The sequence below is a fragment of the Ambystoma mexicanum genome, chromosome 3q (assembly GCF_040938575.1).
Source record: "Ambystoma mexicanum isolate Mex_15411 chromosome 3q, UKY_AmexF1_1, whole genome shotgun sequence".
NCBI classification, from domain to species: Eukaryota; Metazoa; Chordata; class Amphibia; order Caudata; family Ambystomatidae; genus Ambystoma; species Ambystoma mexicanum.
The window spans coordinates 886,735,729-886,752,171 of NC_090926.1; the positions used below are offsets into that span (position 1 = coordinate 886,735,729).

General features: G+C 48.9%; 1 long non-coding RNA gene across 1 annotated transcript in view; it reads right to left on the reverse strand.

Annotated features, from left to right (window-relative positions):
* The window catches only part of LOC138583088 (uncharacterized), a 212,016-nt gene extending 196,537 nt beyond the window's left edge, over positions 1-15,479 (reverse strand). The window contains exons 1-2 of the long non-coding RNA XR_011305151.1: positions 15,186-15,479; positions 6,986-7,137 (exon numbers count right to left, since the gene is read on the reverse strand). This is a non-coding gene — a long non-coding RNA (uncharacterized lncRNA). The remainder of the gene's footprint in view (positions 1-6,985; positions 7,138-15,185) is intronic.
* Positions 15,480-16,443: the final 964 nt, after the last annotated feature.

Consider the following 16,443-nt stretch of genomic DNA (forward strand, 5'->3'; position numbering starts at 1 on the left):
TGAACTTGACTTTGCAGTGTATTCTTGTCTCTGGGAATATAAGGGAGTGCGAGCATGCCCTATCACTTGTTCTAGAACTCCAAGCTCAACAATATTTACATCCTTGGTTCACGTAACAAGAGACCATGATTTGGTCCATCTTGCAGTAATTAAATGACTTAAATGAATAAACCTTGGCACGCATGGTATTCTTTCTTTGCACCTTAACAAGGGATGATTCAGCTTCTCACATTTTCAGCCTTCAAGAATAGATAACCAGTCTTGGTGGCCTTTAGCCTTGACACCAGGCCAGACAACTTCACCATTTAAGTCCGCAATCTCAGCTAATTCTTGCTGCGACACAGCTCTCAGCCTTTCTTCTCCATGGGTCTGGGCTCACTAAATTCATGACACTGATGTCCAGTTTCTATACAATAGCGGCTCCGCCTGGGTATTAGGTCATTAAATTGTGGCAAAAATGTTGCTGGTAAAAATAATCGCGGCAAAAATGCAGTGGTTTGACCCGGTAAAGGTGTGCCCCATTATACCATTTAAGGGGAGCAGGGGTTGCAGGGGTGTCCCCCGCTCCCCTTAAATTGTATAATTGGTCCAGGAGTTGCAGGGGTGTCCCCCGCATCCTTTACATGATTGTGGCGCAAAAAACCACAGCATTTTTGCCGCAATCTTTTGTATCCATGGCCATTTTTGACGTGATTATAAGACATGGAACCCTCCGCCTCCAGTCTATTCACTACGTGTAGACAGCTTCTAAGTTCACTTAGTTTACTTGCGCTGCGGCTTCTGTACATTTATTGAACAGGTTGCATTTTCTGCAGTGCGTCACACACATGCAATCTTCTTTTCGCATATGAAAGTTTACTCGATTCTTTACTTCGTCGCCAGTTTCTAGAAGGTTCATGCATTTTCTTCAGGCAGTCTTCTCTGTGCGTCATGTTCGTCTCTTGTGACGTCATCCGCTCCTCTTTCTCTCATTTTCATAATTCTTCAGGGAGTTCCTCCCTCAGATTGTTGAATACATTTGATAGGGCTTTCTCAGGGGGTACCTTCTTTCAATAATTCGCCTTGGTATGGTCACAACTGCTGGTTTCAAGCATGGCACAATCTCTTCCAACATATAGAAGGTAGGGTGGCAGGATTACCTGCGGAGGCATGCAACTGCTCCTCTACAAAACGAATACTAAAGGGCCTGTCAGAATGTCTGTCAAAGCGTACTGCACCATCCTGTGTCACAACCTACTTCTATCCCTCACACTACAACTAAAGGTTAATCTAACAGAAAGTTCCTTCTCCAGGAGAATTCCTCCCTTCTGGTATTCCAATAATGTTCACAAGATTTTTCTCTTGCAACAGAAATGCCAGAGGGAATGCCTCCCTTCCCCTGGCGTCTTTAACACAACTCCTAGTTCTGGAACAGGAGAATGACTCCCTTACCCTTATATTACTTGACACAGTTCCCAAAAAGGCCATGGGGAATGACTCTCTTCCCCTGGCGTCTTGAACACAAATCCTAGTTCGGGACCAGTAGAATTACTATCCTCTCCTGGTGTTATGTGGCACAATTATTTCTCACAATCTTCAGCTTGATGTACACTTTGCCACTCTGGTTTGTTGTTTGCAAAGTCCCAAATCCTTCTTTATTGATCACTGGGCTTAATGTCATTATTGTGACAAGGAAGTTCTCCTTATTTGCTCAGTTTCATTTTTTTGGGGTCCCAGACCTTTCTCTGATGGTCGGTAGGCTTATTGTCACCACTGCAATGGGGAAGCTCTCCTTGGATGCCTGGTTTTCAAAGGTTAGGGTCTCCAACCCATCTCCGGTGGTCAGTGGGCTTATTGTCACCACTGCAACAAGGAAGATTTCCTCTAGTACTCTCAGTATTTGCTTTCGGGTCTCAGACACTTTTCTGGTGGTCAGTGGTTCTCTCTTCCCAAATGTGACGAGAAAGATTTCCTGTAATACTCTTGGTATCTGCTTTTGGGTCCCAGACCCTTCTCTGGTGGTCAGTGGTTCTCTCTTTCCCACTGTGACGAGGAAGATTTCCTGTAATACTCTCGGTATCTGCTTTCGGGTCGCAGACCCTTCTCTGGTGATCAGTGGTTCTCTCTTTCCCACTGTGATGAGGAGGATTTACTGTAATTCAATGTCTGCTTTCTGGTGCCAGACCCTTCTCTGGTGGTCAGTGGTTCTCCCTTTCCCATTGTGACGAGGAAGATGTCCTCTAATACTCTCAGGCCTACTACTGAGGCGAGAGAGTGCTTCATGAACCAGCCTCCCTACTATCCTCATGCCCCCTCCGGGTCTCTTGCACCTCCCGTTACCATGTGTGGGATCATGGTATGTCACTGGAACTTCCTGTGATTGTGGGTCTTCCCTCCGGTTCTGCTTTTTTCAATGCCATTGCTCCGTCGGTTGCATGGTAATTCTCCCATCTGTTTCGCAGCTCTGTTCTCCTGCTTGGTCTTCTGCCCGGGTTCCCGTGGGGACTCCAATGGCACTTCACGGGTGTCCTCTTCCCCCCCGGTTTTTCGGCAGTACCTGGATATCTCACGCTGGTTCTTCTACACACCTGCTGCCAGACCCAGCGTGGTTTGACTCGGCCGTGCTTGACAAGGTTGGACTTGACTCATTTGATAGTCCTTTCTTACTTTTTATGCATTGTATCTAGCTCCTGCCATGTGGATTGTAAAAGTCCTTGGTCTCTGTTCATGCCTTAATCCTCATGCCTACTGGGGGCCACCTCATACCAGTTCTAGCACAGTCGAGAACCTTCATGTCCCTTGTGCTCTTTCTCGTCCTAGTACTTTTGGCTTTAGCTTTATCTCCTATGTTACAACAACACATAGGTTTAATTTCAATAAAATTGGTCTGAACAGTGGGAAGGGCTATGGCATATTGGGGGGGTTACAACATTCAATGGGCTGTACCCCAGGTGATCTTCCTTCTCCCCAAAGGGGGAGTCCCCACCCATTAGGTCCTCCTGCAATAAACACCCTTAGGGGTATTATTGGGTAGTGGCCGTACCTCCCTAGCCTCATGGAAAGGCCCCCCTTTGGGGAGAAGTGACAACATCTTGTGAATCGTCACAATACCTCATTTCCATTTATGCCCTGCAAAATAAATGGCATCCCACCCGTGACCTTGTTACAGTACATTGCCATGCGAGTGCAGAAGCACCCAAACGGCCACAGAGGACGGGGGATAATGGGTGTGTTGGCAATGGAAAATCTAGCCAGGATACCACTTTCCTCCCAACATCCTTAGCCACCCAAAGTGCAGGAATCACTCATGTGTCACACCAACAAAGGCAACTTTCAAGTATGAGAATTAAAAAAAATGAGGGCCCAAAGAACACCTACAGTACCCCCACTCTACCAATCATCACCTCAGCAAGCATCAAAGAAGGGAAGAAAGCCTAGCATGCCGCAACCTATGCTATCTGCTACAAAACAGTCATGGTTTAATGCAGAGTCCCATTAATTTCTGTAGCAGTCAAGTGCTCCGGTGTAAACCCCACCCTATTGGAGCCACCCCCAACTGTTGTCTGCATCATGGTAGTTTCACTGTGGCTTTAGCCAATCCAGGAGATAGTGTGACCTCTGTATACTGCATGCACCATACACACCTGCAGGCTACACCACAGAAGACACTGGTTATTTTAATGACTATATGTGTGATATTCAGGATGGCATACCCTGGAGTCCAGGCAGGGCACAGGTACAACCTTACCTAGATATGAAAAGGGAGCCTGCAGACTTTGAAGTTCCCATGCAGCGAATTGACTAAGGCACATTGGCTATTTGCTTTTTACGTGCCGTTCTTGTTATCTATTTGGTTAACAATGCTCTCCGTAATTGTGGCCACGACGCCTGGTGGGATGCTAACAGACAAGTCAAGCTACTTTGAGGTCCATGAACTGTCTGGTCAGATCTACAGTGGCTGTTTTCCTCAAGAGTCAGGAAGCCAAGCAGCAACATAGTCAGTCCCTGTGCCTGGCTGATCAACATCCTTGGAAAAATATGAACAATCATTTGCAGGCATGGCACTATACCATGAGTGTGATTTGTCCACCTCTTCCTCAACTGTATCCACCACCTCTCCTGCACACTGTCTTGACAGCTGTCAAGTCCCCTTGTTCAGTATATCATAGAGGTGTTTTCCAGTCCCTGGTGGCAGCCCTCAACAAATAGAGCAAATAATATTATCTTTGATGGATGCCAAGGGTACATGTTTGGTTTGGGATGAGGTAACACATAGAGGGTATACGTTTGGGGTAAGGGAGGTATTAGGCCATTGGCTTGGGGGTGAGGCTTTAGGACATAGGTTTGCGACGTATACATTTTGGAGGCAGCCCATAGGCCCCAGGTATCACCATTCATTTTGGTATTTAGGGAGGGAGTAAGCAGTGTTTGTGTGTGGTTGATTGACAATTTGTTGATGCAAAATAGAAATGATTGTACATGCCAACTCCTCCAACTTGTTGCAGATGTGGTGCATTGCCATCGTTGTGATCTTCCAACCTGTGCCACTTCTATGGCACAGGTATGGAATGGCATATTGACGTGTCCTAGAGCACAGGAGGACAATTCTTCCAACCATTTCAGGATTGTACTACAGTACCACACCAGATCTATGTAGACATCCGAATCCTGCCCTCATCAGAACTTTAGCGCTCCTCATATTGGCTGGCTGCATTCAGATGCATGGCGCCATGGAAAGGGGGCCCTCCCGGCAACACCTCTCAAAGGAAAAGAAGATGAGTGTATAATTGTGGGAACACTTGTGGTAATTAATGGGCACCATAGATTTGAGGTGTATAATGCACATGTATTTATTGTGCATTTGTAAGGCGCTTATACATAAAGAAATTGTGTTTCAAAGCACCCACAGGGCAAAGGGGAGGCAACATGAGAACAAAGGCGAAAAGAATAAACAGATGAACAGGAACGGGGTGGTCCTACTAGGCCTTGTGAGCATTCAGAACGTGCAAATACATTATCATCCCTGCTCTGAGTTCTATTGTTATAGTCATGTACCACATGTGTTTGCTTGTGTGCATGCTGGTTAACTTTGTGCACTGTTCGAAGGTGGTGCATGTGTGGATGTGAACAAGGGGCGCATGATAGGGATGACATGTTGCTGAATGTGGGGTTACTTTTCATGGACCTACTTTTCTTCATGTCGACATGACTAATAAATATCAACAAAATCAGGATGAGGGATCCTACAAAAAGCTGTGTGTTTCTGAACAAGTATATTTATTTCAAAACACAAGATATTTTTCTTGCATATAAATTCTCAATTATTTTACAAAACATTTGATAAGCACGAAAGTGACAACGGACAGGTATGATTATATACAGTGGAAATACAGGTATGTATCAACCTCTATACTGTCGAGGTACAAACTCCACATACGGGCACAGGTACAATGACAGTAGGGTAGACCTATAGTTTGGACAAGGTGCTCCCAGGACGGAAAATGGTCTGGGGGGTGATTGACACAAGAGTGTACACAACACTTTTTACAGAACATACACAAAGGGGTTTTATACAGTTGTGTCACAGGTGATCGACACAGGAGTGTTGCGGCCATGGAGGGCTGGATTCAAGCCTGTCATAATGTTGGTCTTCATCAGGATGGACGCAAGATGTGGTACTATCCGTTATATCTTCTGCTAGTATAGCAGTGGTGATGCTCTGTGTGGACAATCCTTTATTGGTTGCTGGATTGTGGGTGCGTATTGCACTCTGGGGTAACCGTGGGCACCTGATTTTGTTGATATTTAAACTAGTACCCACCTGGGTATATCAGGACTCCGTCAGGATGGACGCAAGATGTGGTACTATCCGTTATATCTTCTGCTAGTATAGCAGTGGTGATGCTCTGTGTGGACAATCCTTTATTGGTTGCTGGATTGTGGGTGCGTATTGCACTCTGGGGTAACCGTGGGCACCTGATTTTGTTGATATTTAAACTAGTACCCACCTGGGTATATCAGGACTCCGCCAGACGCCCTAAAGATTAACTTGACATGACTAATGATCATGATTGTTGTTCATGGTCGGTCTCCATAAACTCATATAGTTCGGCAGTATCATAGCATTGTGACAAGACCAAAGGTGGTGAGCACAGTGAGGTGGTATCACAAGGTCGGTGTTGCAGGTCCTGACTTTGGTCATTCGAGGCAGACATCATGCCATTCCCATTTGCTGTGTCGATCAGAACATGTATCCTTTTACATTTGGGAAAATTACGAGTTTGGTGGTGATTCTGCACTAAATCTGCTGAATTATCAGCAAAATTGTTTACCGTTACTGCCACTCGTTCCCGTGGAATTACCACAGGATTAGGAGTGGGGGCAGAGCAGTCTAATTCCCAATGTTTGGAATAATTTTGATGATTTTTGGGGGTTAGTAAAGGACCTACCCAGAACAATTCTGGAGTTCTATGCTCTGCTTTACCTCCAACCCTCATGTGCGGTGCGGTAACGCAGCAGTAAAGTGGTGATAATGGGATTACTGCTAGTTTACCGCTGAACTGCCGTAGTCGTAATGAGGCCCATTGTTCCCTTCAAACCCCAAAATGGACCAGTAATGGTTCTTAAAGGTCGTTTTACTTTGCTCTAATGGGCCTGGAAAATTGGCTCGTAAAAATACTCTTTTTCAGTGGATGTGAGCTTTTTTTTGCTCAATCTGGGGTAGTATTGCCTTTTTTTTTAGCTCTTTTTGGTCCTCACGCCCTGCAGAAACCATTGGGACGGGCATGTTATTTGTAATGAAGGTGTGGTGCCTTGCAGTAGCAGAGTTATGGCTCCTTACAGGGTTTTGTTGCTTAACACCAAACATCAAATCCCTTTAACCAATGTTTTGACACTACATTTCAAACGGGTTACTTTGTTTGTTAAATACAAGCATAACCATAAGGTCCCTTTAACCAACATTTGTTCAAAGAAAATGTTTTTCAAATGATATATACAAACATACCTACAGTGGCAACTCAATATGGCCTCCAGCCATGCCAGTGGGCCCGTTGCCCGTGTCTGATGTGGTTCTAGTCCATGCAACCAGATCCTGAAACCGCAACTCCGCCTCAGTGAGAAATGTACGTATGAGCCGTTCTGGCCTGTATCCAGTTTCTGCAGTAAAGATGGATGTTGAAACATCGCTCATCTACATTACACTGTCAGATCATATATCACGGTTTCAAACCGCATTTTCGAACATGATCGGTAATTGTTTTATTACTTGATTGAATCACTTTTGCGATTTTTACAAGGTAAAGGTTTGTGATGACAAAAAAAGAAGAAAAAGGGAAAGGAGTACCATAACAGAACTCTTTAATGTAACTAGTCGATGGGGGTGGGGGGGAGGGGATTGCTGGGGGGGCTCTTGGTTTTTCTTGGTAGTTGTTGGTTTAGCCCCCTCATTTGTCTGGAAATAACTGTTCCAAGAATTTTACTGCAGCTATAACCCAAGCAGCGTTTCCTGTAATCAGGCGTGTCCACCAGACATTTTCTTCAAGAGTGTAGGCTGAGGCCAAGTGACTTTTTACGTAAGGTTCTCTAAAGCTATCAGTTCCAGGGCACGCCAACAGCAGATGTCTTATGGTTGCTATCTGATTTGGATTTTCACAGAATCTACATTTGTTTGATGTCGATAGCCCTCCGATCGCCAGGATTTCATTTTACGGAAGAAGGTTCAGTCGGGCTCGAAGAAAGGTGTACCTTAGCTTTCTGTTAGGGTACTTCATAAAGTCCTGTGTCTCGTTGAGTTTTCGTGCCTGTGGTGGTAAATGGGCTGTTAGCTTATAGGTTGATGCCCTTTTTAGGGTGTGGGTCCAGTTTGATTCATCCATTTTCCTTGTAACTTTTATTGGGTTTTGGGTCCTTATTCCTCAGAACGTTGGCTGTCATACAATTTGCCCTTGAGATCTACTTCCCACTTGGTAAGCATTTTGCAACGTCTGTCAGGTCGTTCATGAGGGCTCTGCAGCCGCCCACATCGTTGTGTGGGCAGACCGCCGTTGCGGTCTTACTCTCCCTGACAGGGGGAAGTGACGTTGGGCTAGGGAGGGAGCTACGGGATGTTGGGCAGTTTCCTGTTGTATTAAAATAAAGACAGTCGCACGTAGCCCGGCTCCCGCGTGATAATTCTCCTACGCGGTTTAAGGGGCCTGCGCAAAACCCTACAATTGGCGACGAGGGGTACATCGCACCCGCTCGTGTCAACAGGAGGCCCGCAAGCGAGCGGGTGCAGCACATCGGCGCACCTCCGCCCCGGGGGCCCGGGAGATCCGCTGAGGGGCGCGGTGTGTCGGCGCTCCTCAGGTGAACGAGGACCCGCCGGACCAGCCGCAGGCACGGAGTGCCGAGGAAGGGAGCCGCCCTTCACACACACCACGTGGGCGCGTTCGCGCTCCACAAGGTGAACGCGGCAGACCCGCAGGCTGGTGCGGGCACTGGTCCCGCCCCCCCCTCTCTCACATCAACCCGCAGGCAGCGGGAGGCACCACGAAGGCCCAGGAACCCAGGGCACAGTACAAAGGGGCACCCGACAGCCCGCCAAGGTGACGCAGAGCAGCCTACCACCAGCACACAACACATGCACCGCAAGGGAGCCGCACGTGCTGAGGGCTGCAGCACAGCGGAGACAAGAGATTCCAAAGGCGCGCCAGGCATCCACCGGAGCACTACAGCCACAGCGGACATGTCTGCCCCAACGAGCCCAGCAGCTTCCTCATCAGGCGGATCTGGAGCCGTGTCAGATGACCAGCATCAGGTACCGCCTCACAGAACCTACCTATACCGGGCTCATTCGATGTCAGAGACACCTCCAATCTAGGACCCAGATGGGTCATATGGCTCAGGGATTTTATATTCTACACAAGGGCAATCGGCTTAACCGATGACGCAATGCTAAAAAACACCTTATTCATGACAGTAGGCCCCGCTGTCAGGGACATTGCAGACGAACTGATGAACGTTGACACGGTCACCTATGGAGAACTGCATGGGAAGCTATCAGAATACTTCACGCCCCATACAAACATTGACTACGAGCACCATGTCTTTCATACTACTAGACAGGAAAAAGGAGAGTCACTCGACAACTTTGTGATGCGCCTACGCAACAAGCTAAAGTACTGTGAATTCCATAAATACTCAAATGACAAGGCTCTACGATCCCAAGTCATAGCCGGCTGCATTTCGCAACCCTTCAGGAAGCAACTGCTCCAGAAGCAAAGTTCCCTCGAGGAAATCCTCGCACTCGCCAGGATGGAAGCCGCAGTTGAGTCGCAGCTTGACAGCCTAGGCAAGGTCACCATTCAACACCCGACACTGAACGCAGACGCGATTAACAGACTATATGTGGCTCCCTCGCATGGAGGGAAAGGCACAGATGCCACGTGCTACCGATGCGGGTTCGAGTATCCACACGTGGGTGACTGCCCAGCAGTAGGACAAAAATGCGCCGCCTGTGGCGGAATGGACCATTACAGAGCAGTGTGCAAGAATCCTCCGGGACCAGGACCCAGCAGACCCAGACAACAGGAGAGAAGGAGAAGCTCACGACACAGCCCACCAGCAGGGAGAGGAGAAGAAGAACAGACGGGACCCCGGAGAGAAGAAAAACCTCGAAGGAACTCATACGTCAGAGACGACAGAAGGCCATCCGACGGATCAAGGCGATCACAAAGAAGACGGTTCGTCCGTTACATCGAGATGAGATCCCCATCAGGCAGTGAATCTCAGTCATCAGAAGACGACCAACGGAAAAAAGGGTACGTGTGGGCACTCAACAACGCCACAGCCACCCAACATAGTCCGACGCTCACCTTACAAGTCAACAACACGCCTCTGGAATTCCTCATTGATACGAGGGTGACAGTCAACATAATAAGCGAACAGGCGTACAACTCACTCACCAACCCCCCAAAGATCCGAAAGGCGTCAGTGGACATATACCCATACGGAGCTACAACCCCGCTACCTTGCAAAGGGACTATATCCGCATGGTGCGTGCACAAATCGCATGCGGCAAAGATCCCGCTACACATCCTGAAGACAGAAGCCAACAGCGGGTGCATCCTCAGCTTTAAGACCGCCGTCAAGATGGGTTTGGTGCACATATTATACCAGCCCATGGCCCACAAATACTTCGCCAGACCGGACGCCATCGAACAGACATTCCCTAATCTGTTCAAAGGCCTAGGAAAACTGAAACACCGAAAGGTACAGCTGCATATAAACCCGAAGGTACCCCCTGTCGCCCAGCACTACCGGGGCATTCCGGTAAATATACAACACCAGGAGCTAGACAAGCTAATTAAGCTCAACGTCATTGAACCAGTCTCAGGGCCCACCCCATGGGTGTCCCCCATTGTTCCCGTCCCCAAAAAGTCACCGGACGGATCGATATGCCTGTGCGTCGACATGAGGAGAGCCAACGTGGCCATTGAAAGGGAAAGACATCAGGCGCCCAGGATCACTGACATGATCCACCTCCTCCACGGGGCACAGGTTTTCTCCAAATTGGACCTCACGAAAGGTTATCATCAAATCGAGATCGCTCCCGAATCCAGATATATTACGACATTCGTCACACACCTGGGTCTATTCCAGTATAAAAGGCTCAGCTTCGGGATATCCTCCGCAGCTGAAATTTTCCAAGAGGAAATACACCGAGTCATCAGGCAAGTCCCCAACTGCCTGAACTACTCGGAGGACGTCCTCCTGTTTGGAAAGACTAAAGAAGAGCACGACACAGCTCTCCACAGAGTGTGTGCAGCACTGCAAGAGGCCGGACTAACACTTAACAAGGCCAAATGCGAGTTCGGGAAAGGCTCGCTGAGGTTCTTCGGCCACATATTCTCCGACAAAGGGATGCGACCAGACCCGGAGAAAGTCGCGGCGCTCAACTCAGCTGCACCCCCGACGAACACGACGGAGCTTCTCCGCATTTATCAGGGCAAATATCCACGGGCGATTTTGCAACAAGGTCTTCCTATAAAGCATCATGGTGTTTCGTTTGATGATTGCCTGGAGGGATAGTAAACGAAGTTTGCGTCTGATTAGAACCATCAGGGTCGATTTCGGCAATTTGAAAACCGATCTTAGAAATTACTTCCTAGTGTCAGCTAGATCGTTTTCGGAATACCTGGCATAGCTTCGGCACCATAAGATATAGATGGTACCACTTTCGCCCTGTGGAAGTTGATGGCCGGTAGTAGTGAGAATCGGCCATACTCAAATAACCTGATGTGAGGAGGAGGGCGTTCCAGAAAGTGGTAGCCATGGTTGGGAAACTGGTAGCGCCAGCACCAGCTTTGCGTGTCTTGGGAACAGTTATCATGTTGGAGTAGGGAGTTCTGGAAGGCCTGAGGACAGGGGGCTTGGAAATCGTTTGGACAAGGTAGGGGGGGGGCCTGGCCGTGGAGACACTTATGCGTAAGGGCAAAGGTTTTAAAAATGATCCTTTCCTTGACTGGAAGCCAGTGAACCTGTCTTCTGAGCTCTGAGATAAGATCCCTACGTGAGAGGCCAGTGGCAGCTCTGAGAGCGTTGTTATTTACTAGGTGAAGTTTGGCAAGATTTTTGCCTGAAGATCCTACAAGGAAGGCATTACAATAGTCCAATCTGGATCCAATTATAACCCTGGTGATGGTGAGGCAGTTTTGTTGGGACAGGAACGGTCTCACTGAGTTGTTGAGTTTGGAGTGGTATGCTGAGGTGGAGGCTACGGCTTTTACCAGCCTGTTCATGGTCAGGTTCCAAAAACACGCCCATGGTTTTAATCGCTTGTGACACAGTGATGGGGATATTGTCGATGGTGAAGGAGGTATGTTGATTGTCCAGCTTGCTCACGGTGGATGGGGAGCCAACCAGCAGAAGCTCAGTTTTCTCACTGTTGAGACATAGCCATTTTCTGCCATCCAGGATTGGATTGTTGTGTAGATGGAGTTGAGGGTGTTCTAGTTGGACAGGTAGTCCCCCGAGAGGGGGATAAGCACCTGAGCATCATCAGCATAGTTCGTATATGAGATACCCAGGACATACACGATTTTGAACAGTAGCCTCGTGACGAGGTTGTAAAGGGTGGGAGCAATGCAGGAACCCTGCAGGACCCCGCATTTAATGGTGGTAGGGTTGGCACAGGAGGACTCGGAGAAGACCTTCATTGCCCTGTCATGCAGGAAGGAGGTTATCCAGTTACAGGCACTGGTGGAGAGGTTAGCTACCGTAGAAAGTTGATGGCAGAGGGTCTTATGATCTACCAAATCAAAGGCAGCAGAGAGGTCCAGGAGCAGAAGGAGCGCAGGTTTGCCTGCGTCTCTGAGGTCATCTATCTGTTTTTTTTAGGTCAAGGAGGGCCGTTTCAGTCCCATGACATGGCCTGAACCCTGATTGCCGTAGTCCTAGAAGATGGTTGTCTTCTAGGAATTTCTGTACTTGCAGGTAAGCTGCTTTGTCCAGAATTTTTTAAAGGAAAGGAACGGTAGTGATAGGCCTGTAGTTGCCTGGGATTGAACGATCTAGGGAGGGCTTTTTAAGGAGCGGACGAACCCACGCTTTCTTTAGTCCCACAGGGACATAGCCAGACCAAAAGGAGGCATTAATAAATGCTGTGTTGATGGGGGCTAAGGAAGGGGCAGAGTCCTTGATGACTTGTGCCGGGCAGGCATCGCCTTTAAAATTGGATGGTTTAATGGAGCGGAGGAGTGCGATGACTCCTGCCTCACTCATGTCTTTAAAGTCGAACAGAGGGTATCTACTAGAGTTGGATACGGGCGGTGGGCTGCCGTGACTGTCAGCCATCAGTTTGGCGAGGGCAAGGATTTTGGCTTGCAGGGTCTCCAGTTTATTCAGCATGGCAGACTGGATAGTGTTACACCATGCTTCGCCCTTGAGGACCGGAAGAGGGGGGGGGTGCCAGTGGTCTCCAGCTCTTTGAATATGGCGAAGATTTCTCTAGTTCCAGATTTGGCATTAGCTATCCTGGTGTTGAAAGAAGACGCTTTTGCGTTGGTGATGGTGGTTTTGTACTTTTTTGGAAAGGGCTTTGAATGCCACTTTGGTAGTTTCTGTGGGGTTTTTAATCCAGTTGGTGAGTGTAGCCCTTTTTTGGGAATGTAGCTGTAGGAGTTCCTGGGTGAACCAGGCATTGGCATGCATCACTTTTCTGGTTTTTTTAAGGGTGAGTGGGGCCACTGTGTCAATGGCCTGGGTAATGATCCTCTTGAAGTCATTGGCGAGTACCTCAGTGTCGTTGGAGAAGGGGGGGTAGCAGAGCGGGCACCCGGAGATGTTGGGAGAGATTGTCATGTGTAAGCTGCCGGGAGCTTCGTGAGAGTGTCGCAAGGAGAGGGATGGTGGGCTTGGGTAGTCCTTTTGAGGTGATGATGTCAAATTGAATGCAGTGGTGATCAAACCTGGGTAGGGGGGATGATCACCGGGAGGCTGAGGGAGCAGTTAGGGTGAGGCACCCAGTCTAGGGTGCAGCCTTTAGTGTGGGTAGGGCTGGAAGTGGCTTGAGAGAATCCAAGGTGGAGAGCGCTTTATTGAGGGCATTGGCGTGGGAGTCATTGGGGTCATTCAGCTCAAGGTTCAGATCGCCTAGGACCGGGACTTTAGATTATTTATTTAGATTATCCGAAAGTGAGTGGGTCAGGGCTTCCTGAAAGTCATTGGAGGGGCCAAGGGGGCGGTAGACGAGGTGGAAGACAAAGGTGCCGTTATGGGAGAGCTTAAGTTTGAGCAGAAGATAGTCAGAGCTCTGGTCAAGGTCCCTCTGAATCCTCCTGATTGATAGAGGTTCCTTGGCGATGACAGCTACCCGCCCCCTCTGTGGGAGGAGCAGTCTTGTCTATAGATGGTGTAACTAGTTGGGGTGGCGAGGGTGAGGGCAGGGCCAGATGTGTCAGTCAGCCAGGTTTCACTAAGGAATAGTAGGTCAAGGTTGTTGCTGCTGATCAGGTCGTGCACTTCTAGGGCATGAGCTGGTAGGGAGCGGGAGTTGATGAGGGCACATTTCAGTGGGACATCTGCCAGGGGAAATGGAGTGGGGGTGAGGGGGGGGTAAAATAGCATCAGTGGCATTGGAAGGTATGGTATCATCAAGGACAGTGCAGGACAGACTTGCAGTAGTGGTTCACTGGGAGTAGAGGCTACTGTAGCAGTACAGGGTAGACTAGTGGTGGTGGCATCACAAGGCATAAGCATATCTACTGACATAGCTGTAGTGGTACAAGGCAGATTAGTGGCAGTGGCATCACAAGGCATAGAAACAACTGTAGCAATACATGGTTGATAAGTGGTGGTGGCGTCACAAGGCAAAGGCACATCAGCTAAAATAACTATCAGCACAGGGCAGATTAATGGTAGTGGCATCACAAGGCAAGGAAACAACTGTAGCAATACATGGTTGACTAGTGGTGGTGGCATTACATGGCATAGAAACAGCTGTAGCAAAACATGGTTGACTAGTGGTGGTGGCATTGCAAGGCAAATGCACTTCTACTAAAATAGGACATCGGAGTATCAATGGCAGTACCAGATATCAAGGGTAATGCGGCAGTGGTGGTGATCATAACTTGATGGTGTAGAGTCTCAGGAGTGGCCACGGAGACGACGGTCGCCAGCTCAGTAGCAGATGCGGCTTCATTAAAGTCAGGGGAATGCATATGTGCAGGGTGAGCGGTGGCGACTTTAAGAGGCAGTGCAGTGGGCCCAAAGGGGAGTGTGCGACTAATGCCTGCAGTGCCGTGCTGTGAGCGGTACGCTGCCTCGAGCGCGGTAGCATGGTAGGCGGCCGCAGAAGGAGTAAGCCGTCCTGCGGTGCATACTCCGATCGGCTGAGGGAGGGGTGAGAGGGCAGTGTAAGGTTACGGATAATAGGATGGCGTGCGCAAGCATCATCCATGCTGCCGTCGAGGGTGCAAGACGCGAGGCGTTGCTTCCCATGTAGCCTCTGTTGGTTATAGGAGAGACTGACGATCGGTGAGTCGAGGGATACAGTGATGAAGGCCGTGAAAACCTTGCCATAAGGCATGCCGTTCTGCTGGCGATGCTGGGACAAATGGCAGGGGGGTGGAGACAGAGCGTGCGTGAGCGAAGTCGCTCATTTCTATGGGTAGCCTGGTAAGGGTGGATGGCTTCAGCTATACAGATGATTTCATGACATTTACCTTGGGTATGGCGCTGGCTTTCTGCGCTGTGGAGCAGTGGAAAGCTGCTGAGAGGGAACTTGGCCTTTCCTCTTCAGCTTCGCCTTGCGGCGCACCTCCCCTCCATTTAAAGCAGGAGGGGAGGGCTGGCTGAGGTGTGGCTGCATATCAGGTTGCTGCAGTATGTTGTGTTTGCCCGATTCCATGGTAACCGCTCCGGTGGACATTTTCTCAACGGGAACAGACTTGTGGGCCGGAAGGCACACGGGCAATATCCTCTGGCACTCTGGTGCTTTTTCCTCGATGAGATCAGCTCGCTTGCAGAACAGCTGATGGTGATTCCCTTGCAGCGGAGCTGCTGAGAGGGAACTTGGCCTTTGCTCTGCAGCTTAATGCTGGTTCCCTTTTTCTCCTTGCCCCTTCTCTAATTAGAATCCCTCTCCACATGGCCTTTCCTCCCTCCCATACAATGTCCCGTGCAACATCCCCTGTGTGATTCGTTTTGAAGTATTCCCTAATTTCCTTCTTAACTCAGTGTGAAATACGGGGTCCTTCCAGAGTGATTCATTGAACCTCTACTTCGTCCGCTTGGGTATCAGTCCCCACCATTGGAGTTCAACTGTGACCATATCGTGGTTAGACCACGATATCGGGGTAATCTCTGCGTCTCTTCCCACAATTCCCTCGATATATACATGTAATCTATTCTGGTATATGTACCATGTGGGGGTGAGTAAAAAGTGTATCCCCTCTCGTGGGGGTGGAAGTGTCTCTATATATCTCTCAACTCATACCACTAATGCTTCCTGGAATTAGCAGTGTCCTGGTCCGGGCAAGTCCTGTACCGTATCCTGTAATGTCTGCCTGTCTAGTTCCTTATCAGCCCATATATCGAAGTCCCCCACGGTGATGTGGTGGCCCGTGCTCTCAACCAGTATCTTTGCCAGCACATTCCTCAAAAACCTGAGCTTGTCCTATGCGCAAACCATACCTCTGCGGATTCCCACGGGTGTCCTCTTTTCGGAAATGCATGGGGTTCCCTGTTTTCCTTGGTGGCTTGGACACCCGAGGCCCATATCTGTATGTTGCGCTTGTCTGGAGAAAGTGTCAAATTCAGGTGTCGAAACAGACTTGGGGTTACCTGTGTTTTAGACTTTCCCCTTGGCGCCCAGGTAGGTGCACCCACACATGTGAGGTACTGTTTTCATCGGCACACCTGTGGGAATGCGGGAAGGTATAACATTTGTTGTGTTTGTGTGGTTGCCATAACGTTTTGACC